The sequence below is a fragment of the Lepisosteus oculatus genome, unplaced genomic scaffold (genome assembly GCF_040954835.1).
Source record: "Lepisosteus oculatus isolate fLepOcu1 unplaced genomic scaffold, fLepOcu1.hap2 HAP2_SCAFFOLD_90, whole genome shotgun sequence".
Taxonomy (NCBI): domain Eukaryota; kingdom Metazoa; phylum Chordata; class Actinopteri; order Semionotiformes; family Lepisosteidae; genus Lepisosteus; species Lepisosteus oculatus.
Genome location: NW_027168428.1, coordinates 288,572 through 311,916, shown reverse-complemented (window position 1 = coordinate 311,916; position 23,345 = coordinate 288,572). Strand labels below are relative to the sequence as shown.

The 23,345-nt window shown below is 49.8% G+C and overlaps 10 non-coding genes across 10 annotated transcripts; 5 read left to right on the top strand and 5 right to left on the bottom strand.

The window, feature by feature from the left end:
- Positions 1 to 2,023: 2,023 nt before the first annotated feature.
- On the top strand, positions 2,024 to 2,193 carry LOC138236468 (U1 spliceosomal RNA). Its single transcript, XR_011188644.1, has one exon. It is a non-coding gene; the product is annotated as a U1 spliceosomal RNA (small nuclear RNA).
- Positions 2,194 to 2,829: 636 nt separating this feature from the next.
- LOC138236514 (5S ribosomal RNA) lies at positions 2,830 to 2,948 on the bottom strand. Its single transcript, XR_011188686.1, has one exon. It is a non-coding gene; the product is annotated as a 5S ribosomal RNA (ribosomal RNA).
- A 1,788-nt stretch (positions 2,949 to 4,736) lies between these two features.
- Positions 4,737 to 4,900, top strand: LOC138236550 (U1 spliceosomal RNA). The gene has a single exon (XR_011188721.1). It is a non-coding gene; the product is annotated as a U1 spliceosomal RNA (small nuclear RNA).
- Positions 4,901 to 5,536: 636 nt separating this feature from the next.
- Positions 5,537 to 5,655, bottom strand: LOC138236541 (5S ribosomal RNA). The gene has a single exon (XR_011188712.1). It is a non-coding gene; the product is annotated as a 5S ribosomal RNA (ribosomal RNA).
- A 6,921-nt stretch (positions 5,656 to 12,576) lies between these two features.
- LOC138236556 (U1 spliceosomal RNA) lies at positions 12,577 to 12,746 on the top strand. Its single transcript, XR_011188726.1, has one exon. It is a non-coding gene; the product is annotated as a U1 spliceosomal RNA (small nuclear RNA).
- Positions 12,747 to 13,382: 636 nt separating this feature from the next.
- LOC138236520 (5S ribosomal RNA) lies at positions 13,383 to 13,501 on the bottom strand. Its single transcript, XR_011188692.1, has one exon. It is a non-coding gene; the product is annotated as a 5S ribosomal RNA (ribosomal RNA).
- A 1,775-nt stretch (positions 13,502 to 15,276) lies between these two features.
- LOC138236551 (U1 spliceosomal RNA) lies at positions 15,277 to 15,440 on the top strand. The gene has a single exon (XR_011188722.1). It is a non-coding gene; the product is annotated as a U1 spliceosomal RNA (small nuclear RNA).
- Positions 15,441 to 16,076: 636 nt separating this feature from the next.
- LOC138236504 (5S ribosomal RNA) lies at positions 16,077 to 16,195 on the bottom strand. Its single transcript, XR_011188677.1, has one exon. It is a non-coding gene; the product is annotated as a 5S ribosomal RNA (ribosomal RNA).
- A 1,292-nt stretch (positions 16,196 to 17,487) lies between these two features.
- On the top strand, positions 17,488 to 17,629 carry LOC138236480 (U4 spliceosomal RNA). The gene has a single exon (XR_011188654.1). It is a non-coding gene; the product is annotated as a U4 spliceosomal RNA (small nuclear RNA).
- Positions 17,630 to 23,057: 5,428 nt separating this feature from the next.
- trnag-gcc (transfer RNA glycine (anticodon GCC)) lies at positions 23,058 to 23,128 on the bottom strand. The gene has a single exon. It is a non-coding gene; the product is annotated as a tRNA-Gly (tRNA).
- Between the last annotated feature and the right edge of the window lie 217 nt (positions 23,129 to 23,345).

The following is a 23,345-nucleotide window of genomic DNA, read 5'->3' as shown; positions in this document are numbered from 1 at the left end:
GACCCCTCAGCCTGTTAGGCGTGGACACTAAGATCCTGTCCAAAGCCCTTTTCCTGCGCCTACAAAATGTAGTGGCCTCACTGGTAGGGAAAGAACAGACTTGTGGGATAGCAGGACGCCTGATGAGCGACAACCTGGCCTTGTTGAGGGATGTCTGTCTGTACTCTGAGGATCGCTCCCTCCCTCTGTGCATTTTAGGTGTAGACCTAGAAAAGGCCTTTGACCGCCTAAACCGGCAGTACTTAACATCGGTACTTGAGCACATGAAGTTTGGCCCCATCATGAGAAAGTGGATTAACCTGCTGTACACAGGTAGCAACAGCAGAGTCATGGTTAATGGCAATAGATCACGCACCTTTGAAGTCTGTTCAGGGGTGAGGCAGGGCTGCCCATTATCCCCCTTGTTATTCGTTTTGGCTATGGAGCCCTTAGCCTGTGCCTTGCGCCAGGATCAGGCCATTAATGGGATACCAGTGCCTGGAAGTGGGGGAGGAGAGGTAAAGACATCTCTATACATGGATGACGTCACCCTGCTCCTCTCTGACAATGCCTCAATTAGCAGAGCTCTGCAGTGCTGTGATCGGTTCTCTTTGGCTTCCTCCGCAAAAATTAACACATCTAAGAGTGAGATTTTTTATCAGAACTGGAGGGAGCCAAAAGAAGGACATGATCTCAGGCTGCAAGAGAAGAGAATTAAGGTCCTGGGGGTGTATTTTGGAGAAGAGATGGGAACAGTAAATTGGCAGAACAAATTGCCAATCTTAAACAAAAAACTGATGCAATGGAAGGACCGAGACCTCACCATGACAGGGAAGGTGCTGGTCATCAAAGCTGAGCTCTTGCCTGTCTTGAATTTTCTGGCTTCTACCTTCCCAATCCCACACCGTGTTGCGGCGGTGCTGAGGAGATTGATGTTTCAATTTCTATGGGGTGGGAAGCAGGAAAGACTCAGAAGGGAAATAATGTACAGGCCGCTACCCTCAGGGGGGAAGTCTGTCCCAGATATTGCTACGAAGCTGCTGTGCATTTTCCTGGCCTCTGTGCTGAGAGGCTTTGCAACAGCACCTGCAGCGCGTACCTGGACTTATTTTTCCAGGCTCTGGGTAGGTAGGGAGGTGTTCAGAGTGTGGGGTGTCAGACCCAAGCTGGACGTCCCACTCTCTGACACATGCCCTGCAATTTATGGGACAGTTAAAAGTTTTCTAAGATCTCACCCAATTGGCCATATTCCCCTCCGAGATGTCAGCGTCCAAAAACTGGAAGATTTCGTAGCACCCCAGAACAATAGGCAGACCCCTGTGGGCATTTTAACATCAGCCCAAACAAGGAAGGTGTGGAAACACACATCCTCTAAATTTCTGTGCAACATTCACAGAGATTTAGCCTGGAGTGTCGTCCACCAGTGCTTACCGGTACGAACTTTCTTGTACCGTAGGGGCCTCACCCCCAGCCCTCGCTGCGTTAGGGTGGGCTGCGGCGAGGAGGAGACTGTGACCCACCTCCTGTGGTCCTGCTTTTTTGCTAAGGCCTTCTGGGCACAGTTTGAAGATTGGTTGCAGGCTCTCTCGCCCCAATTTACCCTGACCGCTGCTTTCATCATATACGGCATCTCTCCTGTCAAGCTTCCTCCTGACGTGTTTGACAGGATCTGGGCCGTGGTGAACAGTGGGAAAGACGCCCTGTGGAGAGTGAGGAACATGGGGCTGTTCAAAGGCATCGAGGTCCCAGTCAAGGCAGCAGGTAGCCTGGCCCTGTTCATCACCCGAGAGAACTATTACCTCAGAGATCTGTGGAGAGAAGGGAGGGAGGAAGCAGAAAATCTGTGGGAAATAGAGGGCATTGGACAGTATCTCAAGAAACTGTGAAAAACATTATCATGTTTAAGTAAAGAATGTGATTTGCACCAGAAAAAAAGAAATTGTTGCTATGTAACTGGTTCCGTGTCAAAATGTAATGAGATGTGATCATATATACTGTTTTAAGTATGTATATTAATGTAAAGCTTTCTGATTTGTGATTTCCTGTATTTTTTTGTGAAAAGAAAATAAAGTTCTTAAAAATCGAAATCGGTTCACCCAGGGCGAGGCTCGGCCATTGCACTCCAGCTGTGCTGACCCCTGCGAATTCCCCAAATGTGGGAATCTCGACTGCATAATTTCTGGTAGTGGGGGACTGCGTTCGCGCTCTCCCCTGATGTGCTTGGTCCAAAATCAGATACGGGAGGGTTAGGACACCACGAGCTGCGTGGCTGCGGAAGGATCCCGGTTCGACAGGAGTGGACGCCGCTGCTGGTTCTCGCTGGCTTTTAGTTAGGGGTCCGGAGAAGCATCTCAAGCTAGTTCCACTACTCCTTCCGGACGTTCATTCCCTTTTCAAAGTCAGTCGTTTTGCTGTAGTCTGCGTTCTTTAGGCTGATTATCGAGGTTAGCCTTTATTTGGTCATGGGGGGCCTCGGTACTGTATGCTGAGTCTAAAGACAGTTTCACCCGTTTTCTGATTGCTCGGTTCTGTACCAGTGCAGACATGTCAAACAGTGAATGGCTGTACCTCTACTGTAACCGTGCTCAATGAATGAAATCGGTAACAAATGAATATATGTCTAGTTATACGAAAAACGAGTGGTTTATCGACTCATCTTCATTTGCAGATTTAGAGGCAGCTTCGATATTCGTTTTACAGACGGTTTTTTTTTTTTGAATATGGGTCACACACATGCCACAGCAACAAAACATCTCTAGAGATGAGGCTATAGATCACCTTTCCATCCTGCAGGTTTTCCTCCCAAAGCCTACGGCACCAACGGCGACCCCTGCTGGCCGGGAGAGCAAAAGCTTACAGCACCTGGTATTCCCAGGCAGTCTCCCATCCAAGTACTAACCAGGCCCGACGCTGCTTAGCTTCCGAGATCAGACGAGATCGGGCGTGTTCAGGGTGGTGTGGCCATAAGCAAAAGCCCCGGCGCCTGACTCGCTACTTGAAGCTGTGTGTGGCGGGGGTTCCGTGCCCCCCGAGCGGGACTGAAGGATCGTTCGTGTGCAACTCTTTGGAAAGGAGCTGCTTTCCAAATCGCATTGCGTGCCTGGATACTGGCGAATGCGCTCCCTTGTGTTGACTCGTCCCGCACTGGAGGAGGACAAACAATCTGCACGGAGGAGCACCAGGCAAGTCTTCACCAGACAAAAACCTCCAGTGCACAGCACTCTGGAAACATTTCGGGGCTTTCGCGTGTTTATTTCAGCACGTAAAGCGCACCGGTCCAACACGTCGGCCGGGCGCGCGGCGCCTCCGCCCTCTTGTGGCCTTGCGGCATCAGAGCAAGAGGCTCCTTCTCGCTGCCCTTCCGCTGTGTTGCAGGGCCCCGAGAGGGAACCCGGAGCGCGCACTTTGTGGGGGGCGGGGGACCGCGTTCGCGCTCTGCCCCCGGTCTCTTGCGCGAGTACTAAATCTCACGGACAGGGGGGCCTCGTCATTGATTGTTACAGGTGAGACGGGGATTAGGAGGAGACCCCGACTGATGGGTAAAGGGGAGCACTAACACCAGAGGGACACCCCCGGCGTCTCTTTTTGAGAGACGCCCTGGGGTTTCCTAATGGCCAAGGAGGGTCGGGACCTCGGTTTGACCTCTGTTTGTGCAGCAGAGTGTCGCCATCAGGAGGCTGGGGCGTAAGAGAGCCACACAGCCCGCAGGGTGAGCGCTCCCTACTGGTCCCAGTCACACCTCTTGCAGGAGCAGCAGCAACCGGAGCTTTTCCGGGGTGGAATCTCCTATCCGGGTGCCGGACATGCTCACACCTGCTGGGCTGCCCCGGGGGTGAGCCCAGTCGAGAGTCGCAGGGCCAGATCTAGTCACCGGGGAGAAACGATACAAGTGAAGGATTGCTCAGCTCTCGGCACTTGAAAAGACCGACAAATGTCTCGTTCCCGCCGGAGCTGAATGTACCCGCATGTGTGGTGTCGTCTTCTTCCCCCGCCCCGCTGTGTTTGCTGTATTGTCTCTGAAGCCGGCCCCCCCGAGACGAGATGGGCTGTTCCTGTGCCCCAATTAACACTTTACAGGTGCCATTCCCCGGCATTGTGGCCATTGTCGGTGCTCACACGCGATAAGATAAGGCGGAGGAGAGCGGGGCATGCCCAGCGGCAGACATTCAAGGAGGGGGCAGTGCGAGGTGAGGTGAGGTGCGACACGCCGGAGCCCCGACGCAGCTAATGCGGAGCACTTGTTGGACTGGCATCGAAAGGACGTGAGCGCACGGAGCGAGCCTTCCCTGCGGCGGAGCGCGGGAACTTTCTCCCCCCCTCCCGCTGCAGGAGTTGTGTGCACTGCAGCGGTGCCGAGAGAAAAGCACAGAAGGCAGCAGGCTCTGGAGAGCAGGTAAGAGACGGAGCCTTGTGGGCAGGCGAGCAGGCCCGTTTTTTGGAAATTGCTGAAAAGGTTTGTTCGGTGTGTGGCAGGCGCACGTCGCGAGCTTGCGTGGCGATCTGCCGGTCTGGAGTTATGCAAATGAGGCCGAATTGCATCCCGGGACATGCTGCGAATGCGCAACGGCGACTGCAGATGTGTAGGAAACGGCGCGCTCGTTTTCTCGTTTTGCCCACACTTTTGAGTGTTAGTGTGGCGTGTGAGTGTGTGAAAGAGTGGGCCCAGCAGGACGCGGTGGCGTGTGGGGCGAGGAGGTGGCCTAGGCTGCGCGATTTGTGCTGTGGGTGCGGGCCGCTTGCAGGGGCCTGTTTAACTCATACTTACCTGGCAGGGGAGATACCTTGATCAAGAAGGAGGTTCACCCAGGGCGAGGCTCGGCCATTGCACTCCGGCTGTGCTGACCCCTGCGAATTCCCCAAATGTGGGAATCTCGACTGCATAATTTCTGGTAGGGGGGGACTGCGTTCGCGCCCTCCCCTGATGTGCTTGGTCCAAAATCAGATACGGGAGGGTTAGGACACCACGAGCTGCGTGGCTGCGGAAGGATCCCGGTTCGACAGGAGTGGACGCCGCTGCTGGTTCTCGCTGGCTTTTAGTTAGGGGTCCGGAGAAGCATCTCAAGCTAGTTCCACTACTCCTTCCGGACGTTCATTCCCTTTTCAAAGTCAGTCGTTTTGCTGTAGTCTGCGTTCTTTAGGCTGATTATCGAGGTTAGCCTTTCTTTGGTCATGGGGGGCCTCGGTACTGTATGCTGAGTCTAAAGACAGTTTCACCCGTTTTCTGATTGCTCGGTTCTGTACCAGTGCAGACATGTCAAACAGTGAATGGCTGTACCTCTACTGTAACCGTGCTCAATGAATGAAATCGGTAACAAATGAATATATGTCTAGTTATACGAAAAACGAGTGGTTTATCGACTCATCTTCATTTGCAGATTTAGAGGCAGCTTCGATATTCGTTTTACAGACGGGTTTTTTTTTTTGAATATGGGTCACACACATGCCACAGCAACAAAACATCTCTAGAGATGAGGCTATAGATCACCTTTCCATCCTGCAGGTTTTCCTCCCAAAGCCTACGGCACCAACGGCGACCCCTGCTGGCCGGGAGAGCAAAAGCTTACAGCACCTGGTATTCCCAGGCAGTCTCCCATCCAAGTACTAACCAGGCCCGACGCTGCTTAGCTTCCGAGATCAGACGAGATCGGGCGTGTTCAGGGTGGTGTGGCCGTAAGCGAAAGCCCCGGCCCCTGACTCGCTACTTGAAGCTGTGTGTGGCGGGGGTTCCGTGCCCCCCGAGCGGGACTGAAGGATCGTTCGTGTGCAACTCTTTGGAAAGGAGCTGCTTTCCAAATCGCATTGCGTGCCTGGATATTGGCGAATGCGCTCCCTTGTGTTGACTCGTCCCGCACTGGAGGAGGACAAACAATCTGCACGGAGGAGCACCAGGCAAGTCTTCACCAGACAAAAACCTCCAGTGCACAGCACTCTGGAAACATTTCGGGGCTTTCGCGTGTTTATTTCAGCACGTAAAGCGCACCGGTCCAACACGTCGGCCGGGCGCGCGGCGCCTCCGCCCTCTTGTGGCCTTGCGGCATCAGAGCAAGAGGCTCCTTCTCGCTGCCCTTCCGCTGTGTTGCAGGGCCCCGAGAGGGAACCCGGAGCGCGCACTTTGTGGGGGGCGGGGGACCGCGTTCGCGCTCTGCCCCCGGTCTCTTGCGCGAGTACTAAATCTCACGGACAGGGGGGCCTCGTCATTGATTGTTACAGGTGAGACGGGGATTAGGAGGAGACCCCGACTGATGGGTAAAGGGGAGCACTAACACCAGAGGGACACCCCCGGCGTCTCTTTTTGAGAGACGCCCTGGGGTTTCCTAATGGCCAAGGAGGGTCGGGACCTCGGTTTGACCTCTGTTTGTGCAGCAGAGTGTCGCCATCAGGAGGCTGGGGCGTAAGAGAGCCACACAGCCCGCAGGGTGAGCGCTCCCTACTGGTCCCAGTCACACCTCTTGCAGGAGCAGCAGCAACAGGAGCTTTTCCGGGGTGGAATCTCCCATCCGGGTGCCGGCCAGGCTCACACCTGCTGGGCTGCCCCGGGGGTGAGCCCAGTCGAGAGTCGCAGGGCCAGATCTAGTCACCGGGGAGAAACGATACAAGTGAAGGATTGCTCGGCTCTCGGCACTTGAAAAGACCGACAAATGTCTCGTTCCCGCCGGAGCTGAATGTACCCGCATGTGTGGTGTCGTCTTCTTCCCCCGCCCCGCTGTGTTTGCTGTATTGTCTCTGAAGCCGGCCCCCCCGAGACGAGACGGGCTGTTCCTGTGCCCCAATTAACACTTTACAGGTGCCATTCCCCGGCATTGTGGCCATTGTCGGTGCTCACACGCGATAAGATAAGGCGGAGGAGAGCGGGGCATGCCCAGCGGCAGACATTCAAGGAGGGGGCAGTGCGAGGTGAGGTGAGGTGCGACACGCCGGAGCCCCGACGCAGCTAATGCGGAGCACTTGTTGGACTGGCATCGAAAGGACGTGAGCGCACGGAGCGAGCCTTCCCTGCGGCGGAGCGCGGGAACTTTCTCCCCCCCTCCCGCTGCAGGAGTTGTGTGCACTGCAGCGGTGCCGAGAGAAAAGCACAGAAGGCAGCAGGCTCTGGAGAGCAGGTAAGAGACGGAGCCTTGTGGGCAGGCGAGCAGGCCCGTTTTTTGGAAATTGCTGAAAAGGTTTGTTCGGTGTGTGGCAGGCGCACGTCGCGAGCTTGCGTGGCGATCTGCCGGTCTGGAGTTATGCAAATGAGGCCGAATTGCATCCCGGGACATGCTGCGAATGCGCAACGGCGACTGCAGATGTGTAGGAAACGGCGCGCTCGTTTTCTCGTTTTGCCCACACTTTTGAGTGTTAGTGTGGCGTGTGAGTGTGTGAAAGAGTGGGCCCAGCAGGAGGCGGTGGCGTGCGGGGCGAGGAGGTGGCCTAGGCTGCGCGATTTGTGCTGTGGGTGCGGGCCGCTTGCAGGGGCCTGTTTAACTCATACTTACCTGGCAGGGGAGATACCTTGATCAGCCTGTAGGTGGAGTAGTTGGATTGTTTTTCTTTTGTTGGAAGCAGTGTTCGATTTGCGGTTTTTGAAATGGCAACCTTTGGATCCCGTAAGAATGCTGTACGTTTTGAGCTCTTGGACGACCTCTTCATGGATCGTATGCAGTTCAGCAGAAAAGTGTTACAGAAGGAACTTGGCTTTGAACCTCGGCACTTGGATTTCACCTTCGCTCTCCCAGGTCAGAAAGCATTTGAGGTTGTATTTGCTACCTATCCTCTGTTTGAACAATGCGTGGATGTGTTTGAGGCAAAAAGAGGCAAAGTTCCTGCACTTGAGAAGATCAACTTGCAGCCTCTGACACAGAGAGAGAGGAAAACGGTGCATGTTGTTATGTTCTCGGAACTGGCAAAGACGGAGGACATTCACACCTGGCTTAACCAGTACTGCACCGTCCACCATGGAACTGAGGTTAGAGATGTTGATGGTATAAAAACAGGAGCAAGGAAATTCGAGGTTCGCTTGCTACCGGACAGCGTAAATGGAGGCTTAAGGCACCTGCCCTCTACAATCCGGCTGGGCGCCTGCAATGGCTATGTGTTTTATGTGGGACAACCAAAGGTGTGTCGGCGCTGTGGTGCTGTGGGACACCTGGCATCGTCCTGCACTGTGAAATGCTGCAAGACCTGTGGCAAACAGGGACATTTAGCCTCTGACTGTTCAATGCTGCCAAAGTGCAATTTATGTGGCTCGGAAGGACACGTTTTTAAGAACTGCCCTCACGCCTACGCCAATAAACTCAAAATGAGAAAGGATGAGGCAGTGCTTGTTTCAGCCAAACCGGCCCGAAAATCCAAAGCAAACAACAAGTCAAACAAAGAACCCTTGTTGGACAAAGACTCTCAGCCTCCAGCCAGGATCAGTCCTGCTGTGGCTCCGGGGCTGGTGGAAGAGAAATCCACTACGCCCCCACAACCGCAGACTGCACCAGACAAGCACGAGGGTTTGAAAACCCCCGAGAACAGCGAGGACCCCTCCCCCACTCCTGCTCCTCAGAACGAGGGCCAGTGTGGGGCCCCCCGGTGGAGCGGGTCCAGCGAGGATACCCAGGATTCAGCGGAGCTGCTTTTCTCAGACTCTGCAAGTGCTACAGATGCCCTCCTCTCCTCCATCCAGTCCATCACGGAGGATCTGCAGCAGCTGGTGGGTGAGGGGGAAGAGGAGACTGGTGCATCGGCTGCACCCCTTTCCCCTCAGTGCTCCCAGGAGCTGGACTTGAGGAAAAGAAAAAATGACTCTGTTTTCTCCCTGAGCGAGGAGGAAGGAGAGCATGGCGATGGGGACAGCTGGAACCTCTCCACCCCTCCCTCTACCCCCTTCCTTGAAATGGACTCTGTGAACGCTTTTACTGCTGCCACCCTGATGAAGGCTCATTCAGAGGATGGCTGGCAGGAAATTGGTAAGAAGAAAAAGAAAAAGAAAAAGGTAACAGGTGAGACCGAAGAGAAATGTGTTTTGTAAAGACTGGTTCCACTTTCTTATGTAATATGGCTCTTAACATAATTTCTCTTAACACAAGAGGTATCAATGACAGAGTTAAATGCCAGTCTGTCTTTGATTACCTCCAGCAGAGAGAGGGAGATGTGTTGATGTTGCAGGAGTGTGCTTTAGCCTATCAAGAGAGGTATAAAAGTTTTGAAGATAGGTGGGATAAAGGGCCTTCTGTTTGGTCAGGGGACAATAACAACAGAGCCTCTGGCGTGGCCATTCTTTTCAAAGGATGGGCATTCAAATTGAAAAGTATTCAGAGGGTCATAGATGGCAGGTTGCTGTGTGTGGATGTGGAATGGGGGACCGTTAACCTGCGGCTAATCAATGTGTATTGCCCTACTGACGTAGGAGGAAGGGTGGAGCTACTCAAGGCACTCTCCCCCCTATTGTTATGCAGCACAGACGTGATAGTGGGAGGGGATTTTAATTGTATCTTAGAGCACACAGACAGGCAGTCTAGCTCGCCGATAAAATTGGATTCCAGCTCACTGGCCCTGCAAAACTTAGTTCAAGACTTTAAACTCTCAGACACATATAGATGTGTATATCCCACAACAGCAGGATATACATGGTCAGGGAGGAATAGCAGCTCCAGAATTGACTATTGCTTTGTCTCAGAGAGAGTGAAAGTTGTTGGGGTCACTCTTCAGCCTGTCTTCTTCTCAGATCATCAGGCTTTAGGGTGTAGAGTGGAACTCCAGGGCGGGACTGTCTTTGGCCCAGGCCTCTGGAAACTCAACACAAAGCTGCTAGAGAACGAGGGGGTAGTATCCCGCTACAAGGAGAAACTATCACAGTGGCTGTCCTTGCAGTGTCTGTACGGGTCAGTAGGAGAGTGGTGGGAGGAGGTGAAGGTGAGGACAAAGGCCTTTTTCATGGCTGAGGGAAGGAAGGCTGCTGCCAGACGGAGAGGAGTGCTAGCCAGGAAACAGAGGCAGCTGCAGCGTCTCTACACGATGCTGCACAGTGGCTTCGATGTGCTCGAGGATATCGCCCTTTTAAAAAAGGACATCCGGAGCATAGCCGAAGAAAGTAGTCGAGGAGTGCTGTTAAGAAGCAGAGTGCAGTTCTTGGAAGAAAATGAGAAGTGTACTCGCTTCTTTTTCAGGAAAGTGGTAGGCTCCAAGACTGTCATGGAAAGTGTAGTTGATGAGGAGGGACGAGAGAGAACAGAGCCGAGTGCTATCCTCTCCTGCACCGAGGCCTTCTACTCAAGACTGTACAGCTCTACAGAGGTAAAGGATGAAGATATTCATTTTTTTACCTCAAAGCTAGAAAACATTTTGAGTGAAGAAGATAGGGAAGTACTTGAGAGGGATTTGACAGTAGAAGAGCTGAGACAGGCTATGGAGAGCTTACAGAAGGGGAAAACTCCGGGTGCTGACGGGCTCCCTAAAGAATTTTATTGCACCTTTTGGGATCTGCTTCAGGATCCGCTACTGCTCCTATTCGAGGAAAGCTACAAGACAGAATTGCTGCCTGACTCCTTAAGAGAAGGCACTATCTCTCTCTTGTTTAAGAAAGGAGCAAAAAATGACATAAAGAACTGGAGACCCCTCAGCCTGTTAGGCGTGGACACTAAGATCCTGTCCAAAGCCCTTTTCCTGCGCCTACAAAATGTAGTGGCCTCACTGGTAGGGAAAGAACAGACTTGTGGGATAGCAGGACGCCTGATGAGCGACAACCTGGCCTTGTTGAGGGATGTCTGTCTGTACTCTGAGGATCGCTCCCTCCCTCTGTGCATTTTAGGTGTAGACCTAGAAAAGGCCTTTGACCGCCTAAACCGGCAGTACTTAACATCGGTACTTGAGCACATGAAGTTTGGCCCCATCATGAGAAAGTGGATTAACCTGCTGTACACAGGTAGCAACAGCAGAGTCATGGTTAATGGCAATAGATCACGCACCTTTGAAGTCTGTTCAGGGGTGAGGCAGGGCTGCCCATTATCCCCCTTGTTATTCGTTTTGGCTATGGAGCCCTTAGCCTGTGCCTTGCGCCAGGATCAGGCCATTAATGGGATACCAGTGCCTGGAAGTGGGGGAGGAGAGGTAAAGACATCTCTATACATGGATGACGTCACCCTGCTCCTCTCTGACAATGCCTCAATTAGCAGAGCTCTGCAGTGCTGTGATCGGTTCTCTTTGGCTTCCTCCGCAAAAATTAACACATCTAAGAGTGAGATTTTTTATCAGAACTGGAGGGAGCCAAAAGAAGGACATGATCTCAGGCTGCAAGAGAAGAGAATTAAGGTCCTGGGGGTGTATTTTGGAGAAGAGATGGGAACAGTAAATTGGCAGAACAAATTGCCAATCTTAAACAAAAAACTGATGCAATGGAAGGACCGAGACCTCACCATGACAGGGAAGGTGCTGGTCATCAAAGCCGAGCTCTTGCCTGTCTTGAATTTTCTGGCTTCTACCTTCCCAATCCCACACCGTGTTGCGGCGGTGCTGAGGAGATTGATGTTTCAATTTCTATGGGGTGGGAAGCAGGAAAGACTCAGAAGGGAAATAATGTACAGGCCGCTACCCTCAGGGGGGAAGTCTGTCCCAGATATTGCTACGAAGCTGCTGTGCATTTTCCTGGCCTCTGTGCTGAGAGGCTTTGCAACAGCACCTGCAGCGCGTACCTGGACTTATTTTTCCAGGCTCTGGGTAGGTAGGGAGGTGTTCAGAGTGTGGGGTGTCAGACCCAAGCTGGACGTCCCACTCTCTGACACATGCCCTGCAATTTATGGGACAGTTAAAAGTTTTCTAAGATCTCACCCAATTGGCCATATTCCCCTCCGAGATGTCAGCGTCCAAAAACTGGAAGATTTAGTAGCACCCCAGAACAATAGGCAGACCCCTGTGGGCATTTTAACATCAGCCCAAACAAGGAAGGTGTGGAAACACACATCCTCTAAATTTCTGTGCAACATTCACAGAGATTTAGCCTGGAGTGTCGTCCACCAGTGCTTACCGGTACGAACTTTCTTGTACCGTAGGGGCCTCACCCCCAGCCCTCGCTGCGTTAGGGTGGGCTGCGGCGAGGAGGAGACTGTGACCCATCTCCTGTGGTCCTGCTTTTTTGCTAAGGCCTTCTGGGCACAGTTTGAAGATTGGTTGCAGGCTCTCTCGCCCCAATTTACCCTGACCGCTGCTTTCATCATATACGGCATCTCTCCTGTCAAACTTCCCCCTGACGTGTTTGACAGGATCTGGGCCGTGGTGAACAGTGGGAAAGACGCCCTGTGGAGAGTGAGGAACATGGGGCTGTTCAAAGGCATCGAGGTCCCAGTCAAGGCAGCAGGTAGCCTGGCCCTGTTCATCACCCGAGAGAACTATTACCTCAGAGATCTGTGGAGAGAAGGGAGGGAGGAAGCAGAAAATCTGTGGGAAATAGAGGGCATTGGACAGTATCTCAAGAAACTGTGAAAAACATTATCATGTTTAAATAAAGAATGTGATTTGCACCAGAAAAAAAGAAAATTGTTGCTATGTAACTGTTACCGTGTCAAAATGTAATGAGATGTGATCATATATACTGTTTTAAGTATGTATATTAATGTAAAGCTTTCTGATTTGTGATTTCCTGTATTTTTTTGTGAAAAGAAAATAAAGTTCTTAAAAATCGAAATCGGTTCACCCAGGGCGAGGCTCGGCCATTGCACTCCGGCTGTGCTGACCCCTGCGAATTCCCCAAATGTGGGAATCTCGACTGCATAATTTCTGGTAGTGGGGGACTGCGTTCGCGCTCTCCCCTGATGTGCTTGGTCCAAAATCAGATACGGGAGGGTTAGGACACCACGAGCTGCGTGGCTGCGGAAGGATCCCGATTCGACAGGAGTGGACGCCGCTGCTGGTTCTCGCTGGCTTTTAGTTAGGGGTCCGGAGAAGCATCTCAAGCTAGTTCCACTACTCCTTCCGGACGTTCATTCCCTTTTCAAAGTCAGTCGTTTTGCTGTAGTCTGCGTTCTTTAGGCTGATTATCGAGGTTAGCCTTTATTTGGTCATGGGGGGCCTCGGTACTGTATGCTGAGTCTAAAGACAGTTTCACCCGTTTTCTGATTGCTCGGTTCTGTACCAGTGCAGACATGTCAAACAGTGAATGGCTGTACCTCTATTGTATCCGTGCTCAATGAATGAAATCGGTAACAAATGAATATATGTCTAGTTATACGAAAAACGAGTGGTTTATCGACTCATCTTCATTTGCAGATTTAGAGGCAGCTTCGATATTCGTTTTACAGACGGGTTTTTTTTTTTGAATATGGGTCACACACATGCCACAGCAACAAAACATCTCTAGAGATGAGGCTATAGATCACCTTTCCATCCTGCAGGTTTTCCTCCCAAAGCCTACGGCACCAACGGTGACCCCTGCTGGCCGGGAGAGCAAAAGCTTACAGCACCTGGTATTCCCAGGCAGTCTCCCATCCAAGTACTAACCAGGCCCGACGCTGCTTAGCTTCCGAGATCAGACGAGATCAGGCGTGTTCAGGGTGGTGTGGCCGTAAGCGAAAGCCCCGGCGCCTGACTCGCTACTTGAAGCTGTGTGTGGCGGGGGTTCCGTGCCCCCCGAGCGGGACTGAAGGATCGTTCGTGTGCAACTCTTTGGAAAGGAGCTGCTTTCCAAATCGCATTGCGTGCCTGGATGTTGGCGAATGCGCTCCCTTGTGTTGGCACGTCCCGCACTGGAGGAGGACAAACAATCTGCACGGAGGAGCACCAGGCAAGTCTTCACCAGACAAAAACCTCCAGTGCACAGCACTCTGGAAACATTTCGGGGCTTTCGCGTGTTTATTTCAGCGCGTAAAGCGCACCGGTCCAACACGTCGGCCGGGCGCGCGGCGCCTCCGCCCTCTTGTGGCCTTGCGGCGTCAGAGCAAGAGGCTCCTTCTCGCTGCCCTTCCGCTGTGTTGCAGGACCCGGAGCGCGCACTTTGTGGGGGGCGGGGGACCGCGTTCGCGCTCTGCCCCCGGTCTCTTGCGCGAGTACTAAATCTCACGGACAGGGGGGCCTCGTCATTGATTGTTACAGGTGAGACGGGGATTAGGAGGAGATCCCGACTGATGGGTAAAGGGGAGCACTAACACCAGAGGGACACCCCCGGCGTCTCTTTTTGAGAGACGCCCTGGGGTTTCCTAATGGCCAAGGAGGGTCGGGACCTCGGTTTGACCTCTGTTTGTGCAGCAGAGTGTCGCCATCAGGAGGCTGGGGCGTAAGAGACCCACACAAAACGCAGGGTGAGCGCTCCCTACTGGTCCCAGTCACACCTCTTGCAGGAGCAGCAGCAACCGGAGCTTTTCCGGGGTGGAATCTCCTATCCGGGTGCCGGCCATGCTCACACCTGCTGGGCTGCCCCGGGGGTGAGCCCAGTCGAGAGTCGCAGGGCCAGATCTAGTCACCGGGGAGAAACGATACAAGTGAAGGATTGCTCGGCTCTCGGCACTTGAAAAGACCGACAAATGTCTCGTTCCCGCCGGAGCTGAATGTACCCGCATGTGTGGTGTCGTCTTCTTCCCCCGCCCCGCTGTGTTTGCTGTATTGTCTCTGAAGCCGGCCCCCCCGAGACGAGACGGGCTGTTCCTGTGCCCCAATTAACACTTTACAGGTGCCATTCCCCGGCATTGTGGCCATTGTCGGTGCTCACACGCGATAAGATAAGGCGGAGGAGAGCGGGGCATGCCCAGCGGCAGACATTCAAGGAGGGGGTAGGGCGAGGTGAGGTGAGGTGCGACACGCCGGAGCCCCGACGCAGCTAATGCGGAGCACTTGTTGGACTGGCATCGAAAGGACGTGTGCGCACGGAGCGAGCCTTCCCTGCGGCGGAGCGTGGGAACTTTCTCCCCCCCTCCCGCTGCAGGAGTTGTGTGCACTGCAGCGGTGCCGAGAGAAAAGCACAGAAGGCAGCAGGCTCTGGAGAGCAGGTAAGAGACGGAGCCTTGTGGGCAGGCGAGCAGGCCCGTTTTTTGGAAATTGCTGAAAAGGTTTGTTCGGTGTGTGGCAGGCGCACGTCGCGAACTTGCGTGGCGATCTGCCGGTCTGGAGTTATGCAAATGAGGCCGAATTGCATCCCGGGACATGCTGCGAATGCGCAACGGCGACTGCAGATGTGTAGGAAACGGCGCGCTCGTTTTCTCGTTTTGTCCACACTTTTGAGTGTTAGTGTGGCGTGTGAGTGTGTGAAAGAGTGGGCCCAGCAGGAGGCGGTGGCGTGCGGGGCGAGGAGGTGGCCTAGGCTGCGCGATTTGTGCTGTGGGTGCGGGCCGCTTGCAGGGGCATGTTTAACTCATACTTACCTGGCAGGGGAGATACCTTGATCAAGAAGGAGGTTCACCCAGGGCGAGGCTCGGCCATTGCACTCCGGCTGTGTTGACCCCTGCGAATTCCCCAAATGTGGGAATCTCGACTGCATAATTTCTAGAAGTGGGGGACTGCGTTCGCGCTCTCCCCTGATGTGCTTGGTCCAAAATCAGATACGGGAGGGTTAGGACACCACGAGCTGCGTGGCTGCGGAAGGATCCCGGTTCGACAGGAGTGGACGCCGCTGCTGGTTCTCGCTGGCTTTTAGTTAGGGGTCCGGAGAAGCATCTCAAGCTAGTTCCACTACTCCTTCCGGACGTTCATTCCCTTTTCAAAGTCAGTCGTTTTGCTGTAGTCTGCGTTCTTTAGGCTGATTATCGAGGTTAGCCTTTATTTGGTCATGGGGGGCCTCGGTACTGTATGCTGAGTCTAAAGACAGTTTCACCCGTTTTCTGATTGCTCGGTTCTGTACCAGTGCAGACATGTCAAACAGTGAATGGCTGTACCTCTATTGTATCCGTGCTCAATGAATGAAATCGGTAACAAATGAATATATGTCTAGTTATACGAAAAACGAGTGGTTTATCGACTCATCTTCATTTGCAGATTTAGAGGCAGCTTCGATATTCGTTTTACAGACGGGTTTTTTTTTTTGAATATGGGTCACACACATGCCACAGCAACAAAACATCTCTAGAGATGAGGCTATAGATCACCTTTCCATCCTGCAGGTTTTCCTCCCAAAGCCTACGGCACCAACGGCGACCCCTGCTGGCCGGGAGAGCAAGAGCTTATAGCACCTGGTATTCCCAGGCGGTCTCCCATCCAAGTACTAACCAGGCCCGACCCTGCTTAGCTTCCAAGATCAGACGAGATCGGGCGTGTTCAGAGTGGTGTGGCCGTAAGCGAAAGCCCTGGCGCCTGACTCGCTACTTGAAGCTGTGTGTGGCGGGGGCTCCGTGCCCCCCGAGCGGGACTGAAGGATCGTTCGTGTGCAACTCTTTGGAAAGGAGCTGCTTTCCAAATCGCATTGCGTGCCTGGATGTTGGCGAATGCGCTCCCTTGTGTTGGCTCGTCCCGCACTGGAGGAGGACAAAGAATCTGCACGGAGGAGCACCAGGCAAGTCTTCAGTGCACAGCACTCTGGAAACATTTCGGGGCTGTCGCGTGTTTATTTCAGCACGTAAAGCGCACCGGTCCAACACTTCGGCCGGGCGCGCGGCGCCTCCGCCCTCTTGCTGCCCCTGCAGCTGCTTCACTTTTCCCTTTAGTTGCCATCGATTTTTTTGTAGTGCTATACATATACGATTGAGGTATCTTAGAGTTCTCCTTCGAAGACCCAGCACTCTCTTTTCTTTTCCCAGTGTTACTCATATCGGACTTTTTAAACCTAAAAAAAAATCGTTTTTTTTTCTTTCAATTATAACTGAAGTTTAAACAACTAGTGTTAAGTCCTTATTTTTCTGTAGTCAAAAAAAGCAAAAATTAACATTCAGGTCATGAAAAACTCAAAAAAACTCCCCAACCACTAAACTTTACCTCCCACCTGAGCGCCATCTTGAACGCCCCTACCACCAGAGAATGCTCACGATTTCGGAAGCTGTCTCCGGGACGTGCTGATTCCACACATCCTGAATAAATCATGATATTGTTAGTTGCTGTAGCTAGACGTTCAAATGAGTTTCATGGCCAGATGGACTGTTTCCTCCAGCGGTATAATATTGCAGTGAGACAGCACGATGCCTGCAAGACTATGTCACGCTAAACGCCACAGATTGTGTTTGTCCGTTCGTGTCAGTCGTCCCGCAGCCACGGGAAGTGGGACACAAACATGCTGCAATGCTTTCAAGACGTTAGGATTTGTTTGTGCAACATCCAAGAGGAGTACTTGTGGCTTGAATGTGAACTGTACGTGCCCGCCCCCTTTCCTCTGTAGTGCATGAGTTCCTCCCGGCATGCCCTTCGTCATTGTTCTGTCATCTTGTATTTAAAGGGTTGTATTTCTGCTGCTGAAAATAAGCAACGGTTTTCTCACAACGCCCTTTGTTCCCAACGGAGCCCTTGTCTGTCATGAAATTCTTCAAAACCTCAAGCTAGAAGAAGAAGAAGACGACAAATATGAAGCGTTATAGCAACGACATGCCATGACACGATCGATAACGATTTCCATAGGATCCCCGCGGTTGCCTGGCAACCGTCAGCTTTGCGCAGTGGCAGTATCGTAGCCTGTGAGGGTTAGCCGAGGCGTGATTATTGCTAGTTGAAAACTTTTCCCAATACCCCGCTTCCGCCGGTTTGCAATACAATCGGCGAAAGCAATTTTTGACAGTCTCGTCAGAGACTGAGCAAGGTGTTTAAAGACAGATTTGGTCACGGTGATATCATGGTAGAAAGAAACGAACTTGTTACGTGTCAACAGAAACGCTCTTTCAGCTTTATGCAGAGAACAGCGTCTGTCGAGATTACTTTTGTGTCAGCGCGAAACGCCGTGTGCTTGTCAGTATGATTTCATATTGCTCGTAGCGGCGCCTGGCTTTTGTCTGTCAAACGTTAGGTTGCGCTTCTTCATGCTGCATCGTCGGCATGAGTGGAGCATTTTAAACGTCTGTACTTACTGCGCCCCATAAGAAATCGTTTGTCCCCATTCAAAAGAGATTGTGCGATGTCCTGCAGCGTTCGCAAAGCAAACCTTTGACAGTTTGAAAAGAGGAATTTATTCTGCTTCCTGTGCGTGCAGTAGTTACAAAGTTGAACGTCTTTACACGATCTGCTGCAGTTTTCAGTGGGTGGGCTTTGTCAAATGGCTTGGAAAAACGCACTGTGTTTCTGCTCGGGAAACATCATGAGCAGTGTCCTGCATGTTTTCTGTGTATAGCTGTCTTTTAACGCATACAGAATTCATTCGAAATCATTGATTTCTCCAATTAACAAGGGTCTCTTTTTGAACCTGCCAGAAGCATTCTTACAATGTAACAGATTTACTCCGGGGAAGGGCAGCATGACATTGAGAGTAGCTCAAGCTTTCAGCACCTTTATCTGACTGCATGTATGCAGACTCTGCTCAGAATCCCCTGTAAGATTCTCCTTCAATTCCGTTTTGCAGTGCTTTAGCTCTTTCAAAAGGCTTCGCTTTGCTAGTCACAATCCAAGGCTCATGACAGCATTTGAAAACATTCGCAACTGCGTTGGCCGGGAATCGAACCTGGGTTAACTGCTTTGAAGGCAGCTATGCGCAACACTGGCTCGCTCCAGAATAAATCTCACGTCGAGGGCATATTTTTTTCCATTTTACCGTGAGTCGGGCTCAGCTGCACAGAGGAGAGAGCAGAGCAATGAGGTCACGGGGACAGGGGAGTCACACGCTGGCGGTTTGAATACGCGGAAGATCACTGAGGGATCCACAGTATATGGACCCTCCGTGCGCCATCAGTCCGCACTCCGGACTCTGAATCCTGCCATCCGAGTTAAGATCTCGGCGGAACCTCAGGCGCAGTTCCTTCTTAAAACGTAATCTGGTGAGCATTTCTAGAATCGTACTTGTATAGATGCAGCCTTTAATGTGTTGCTAGGTTAAAATTGATGACTTCTTGTATTTCAGTAGGCAACTGCCCTCTTGATTTCGGATTTAATTTCTTTATTACAGGGGCGCTTTTATGAAGACAGAGTCATGTTCAGGTACTTTGCTTGATGGAGGAAGCTCATTTCGGACTCTGTGATCTGCTCACCTGGAAAGGTCTGCTATACTACTACAAGAGAGAAGTAGAGTCTGGAAGAAGGGACAATTTTATGATGCTTTGGAAGATAATGTTTTTTTTTTCTTATACTGAAAATGAAAGGTAGTTGTTTCTATATGGACTCAGTCTTTGGAATTTGTATATATATATTTCAGTGATCCCTCAGCCATTCCTTCTGTATTGTAATTCAATTTCTCTTTTAAAATTCCTTCCCCACTTCTAGGACCTGCAGTTGCTGAACTCCACAATGGCTTCTATTGGAAAGTCTGTGACTGAGACCAAGTGTTCACTTTTTTATGAAACCATTATTTATTTAGGAGCAATGAGCAATTCTTATATAAATGCAATAAAATCATTATGCTCAAACTATGAGAGAGAAAATTAAGGATAATTTAAGAAATCAGTCTTAGCTTGTTTCTATACACAGATGGTATTATTTATTTTCAAAGGAAACCCGCGAGGATTCCCCTGGTGTGCAAGATGTGCCTGAATACTCTTGATCAGCTTCCTGCTCACTTGAAGAGGGCGTGTATGAAGCACGCCACGGCAGAAAACATCAGGATGGCCTCTCAACAGGCGAGGGAGGACATGATGAATCACCTGAAGAACGGGGTCATCGTGGATTACCACAGAATAGAGATCGTGTCTGGTGAGGCAAACAGGATAGTGGTTGTAAGACTGCTAGAGTCCTTGGGCCTTTTTGTACATGGGAAGCCTGAAGACACATTGGCAAGGTGAGATATTTTTAATCTGTAAGGCTTCTGTAGTTTCTTTTTGAAATCATTGTTACAACATATTATGTAAAAGCATGTTGAAAAGAATCTACCTGCATTCCAGCGGCCCTGAGCAAGAGGCCGCAGTCCAGGAGGAAGAGATGCCAGAGGCTGCTCTAGAAACTGAAACAGAAGCGGATAAGGAAGGGGAAGATGTGAGCTCTGAAGAACTCTATCAGCAGTAAGACTTTTTATTTTTCAGATGTATCTATTTTTTACTAAAATTCTAATTTGTCTTATAGGTATAAAATGTTTAAACCGGTGTTTTATATCCTTACAGGCCCTGAGTAGTTAAAAAGTATCAGCAGGCCGGAAGAGAGTGGCCCAAGCTGGACTCTATAGAAAGCACTCCCTGGATGCTCCTCTCCTGATTGGATTCAAACAGTACCTTACCAAGGATCTGGGAGTGGCAAATTATTCTCAGGAGGTATTTATTTTTTAAAGGCATTTAAAATTAAGCAATGGTATCTTCATTGTAAATGTTTTTATTTCTTATCTTAAAATTCACCCATGTGAAATGATGTCAGCCATAAACATCATGACTCTATATTTCCTACCTGAATCTATTCTACTTAAATTATTACATTATACACAATTTGAGTTCATTTTAAAAAGTAAAAGGTAATGAAAGGAATGCATTTTCATAAGAAAGATAATACCGATATGCATGTGATAATCTTCCTTATATCATGTAGTGCATCATTTGGACACTTTGTGGGCTTCAAATACAAAGAAAATCATGTTCTATGGTACAAGATAAATACAAAACTTAAGCTTTTATTTTAATTAGATTTCTTTATAAAGCATAAGCAATCATTTATTACATCGCTTCTTGAATTAAATCTTTTGACAAGAGGTAAGACTTCTGTTACATTTAAACCCATGTTTAGCTGTGTTTTTTAGATTTAACTGAACCAATTTCTGTGTGTGCTAATGTCCTTGAATTCTGACAACATCACACTAAATTACATGATATAAAACAGCTAATGTTTCTAGAGATAACGTTTCTGAGATGCTTCTAATTACTTTTTATTACCAGGGACAGTTTAATTCACCTTGTACAGTACTGTAAGACCAAGATGCTTTTTTTAAAAGTTATTTAACATTTTATAGAACTTTGTCTACTATGGCAACATGATGTGCTTGGTGAAACTTGGAAAAATACTGCTTGGCCACTTATCTTAAGATAAAGATAGGATAAAGGTTTATCTTTTGCACCTACCTGACCCCCAGGGAAGGCCAATGCTTTCTAAGTTGATGGTTCCCTACAGTAGACTGTACTTTAATTTCAAAGGTAATGTATATTGACCCAAATCAGTTTTGGAATCCAATCTACTGACGAGATGGAGCACATCCTTTTTTCAGGATTTTAGCATCATACGTTTGGTATATTTAGTCCCTAATGCTGAAAGAAATGATCATAGAACATTTGGACACTTTGTGGGCTTGAAATACAAAGCAAATCATGTTCTATGGTACAAGATAAATACAAAACTTAAGCTTTTATTTTAATTAGATTTGTTTATAAAGCATAAGCAATCATTTATTACATTAATATATGTAAAAATAACATTTTAGCATCATACGTTTAGTATATTTAGTCCCTAATGCTGAAAGAAATGATCATAGAACATGACATCTAACCTTACCTGCGGTGTTTTTAATCCCTATTGCTCAATGCACGGTGAAAGCATTCCATACATGTGTCTGACAATGAGGAATAGGCCCCTGAGACAGTAATTTGCCTGTTTCACAAATGATCGGATTTTACTAGAGATTCTGTTTGGGATTCAGATGTGCATTCGGACAGCAATTCCTTTCAAGAAATGATACGTTCTGGATGAGGTCAAAGGTGCTGGAACACTGTATTTAGGATGTGTTTGCAGTGATTGTGTCTCCTGCTTCAACGCAGTGATAAACAGATGTGCTCCTTTAATTTATTGGTACATGCCCAGGGCAGTAAGCAGTCTGAGGATTTATTTCCAGATGGCATAGAGCAGTGAAGCAGTGAAGTAGTGCAAAACACTGGATCATTATATTATTAGAATCTATTCTACTTAAATTATTACATTATACTCAATTTGAGTTCATTTTAAAAAGTAAAAGGTAATGAAAGGAATGCATTTTCATAAGAAAGATAATACCGATATGCATGTGATAATCTTCCTTATATCATGTAGTGCGTCATTTGGACACTTTGTGGGCTTGAAATACAAAGAAAATCATGTTCTATGGTACAAGATAAATACAAAACTTAAGCTTTTATTTTAATTAGATTTGTTTCTAAAGCATAAGCAATCATTTATTACATTAATATATGTGAAAATAACATTTTAGCATCATATGTTTAGTATATTTAGTCCCTAATGCCGAAAGAAATGATCATTTGTTTAACATGCACGGGTCCGTCTCAAAGGATGCAGTACTCCTGAAGGGTCTCAAACCCTACATTTCGGATGCCTAGCTGTATCCCTCACATGTGGCACCTCAGAATGACTTCTAACCTTACCTGTGGTGTATTCAGTCCCTATTGCTCAATGCACGGTGTACATACTGCATACATGTGTCTTGAGAATGAGGAATGGGCCCCTGAGACAGTCATTTGCCTGTTTCACAAACAGGGACCTGGACCTAGACCTGGCCCGTACAGGGCTCAAACCCGCGACCTTGGCGTTATTAGCACCACGCTCTAACCAACTGAGCTAACCAGCCTCACGACAGTGCTCCTCTCTGTGCTGCAAAAAATCAAACTCAGGGAATTTCTTTTGTCCTCCTTTGAATAGAAAGCCGTGTAATCAGTGTACGGGCTTTCTCGTGCAGTTTCATGGTTCTTGTAACCCAAATCCTACACTGGCCTGAAGTGCCCCCCCATTTCACAGCATTTTTCAGCTGATTTAAAATGTACCTAAAGGAGAAGCATTATTGAAGACCATCAATTACCAAGAGCTTTTGTCAAAGGTTTTGGTGGTCATTTTGAATGACCACAGAGCGCTGTGACCTCGGTTTTACATCTCATCCAAAAGACAGCGCCCTTTTACAACACAGCATCTCCGTCACTATACTGGGGCATTGGGACCCGCACAGACCTCAGGGTGAGCGCCCCCCCGCCGGCACCATTAACACCGCTTCCAGCTGGAAGCTTTGTTTTTCCCTGTAGCTCATCCAGGTACTGACCTGGCTCACACCTGCTTAGCTTCAGTGGGTTTTCAGTTGCGAGTTGCAAGGGGATGCAAGTGATGGAGCCGCTCGCTGCAAAAGCCACTGCATTGGCCGGGAATCGAACCCGAGCCTCCCGCGTGGCAGGCGAGAATTCTACCACTGAACCACCAATGCTCAGTGCCTGGGCCTTCAAAAAAGACGCTTTTTTGGTGCTCTGTGCAAAACGCGTCGACATCTGCTTCCAGCTGCAAAATGCCATTTGCGGACGCTGAAGAACTTATTTCTAAGGCAGCGGGTACAAGCGATTGGGCGTTTTAAAACCACCAGGAACAGCAAAGAGGCGCGCTTCTTTGCTTGTGCCGAAACACACCGACTGAAAGTGGACAACGTA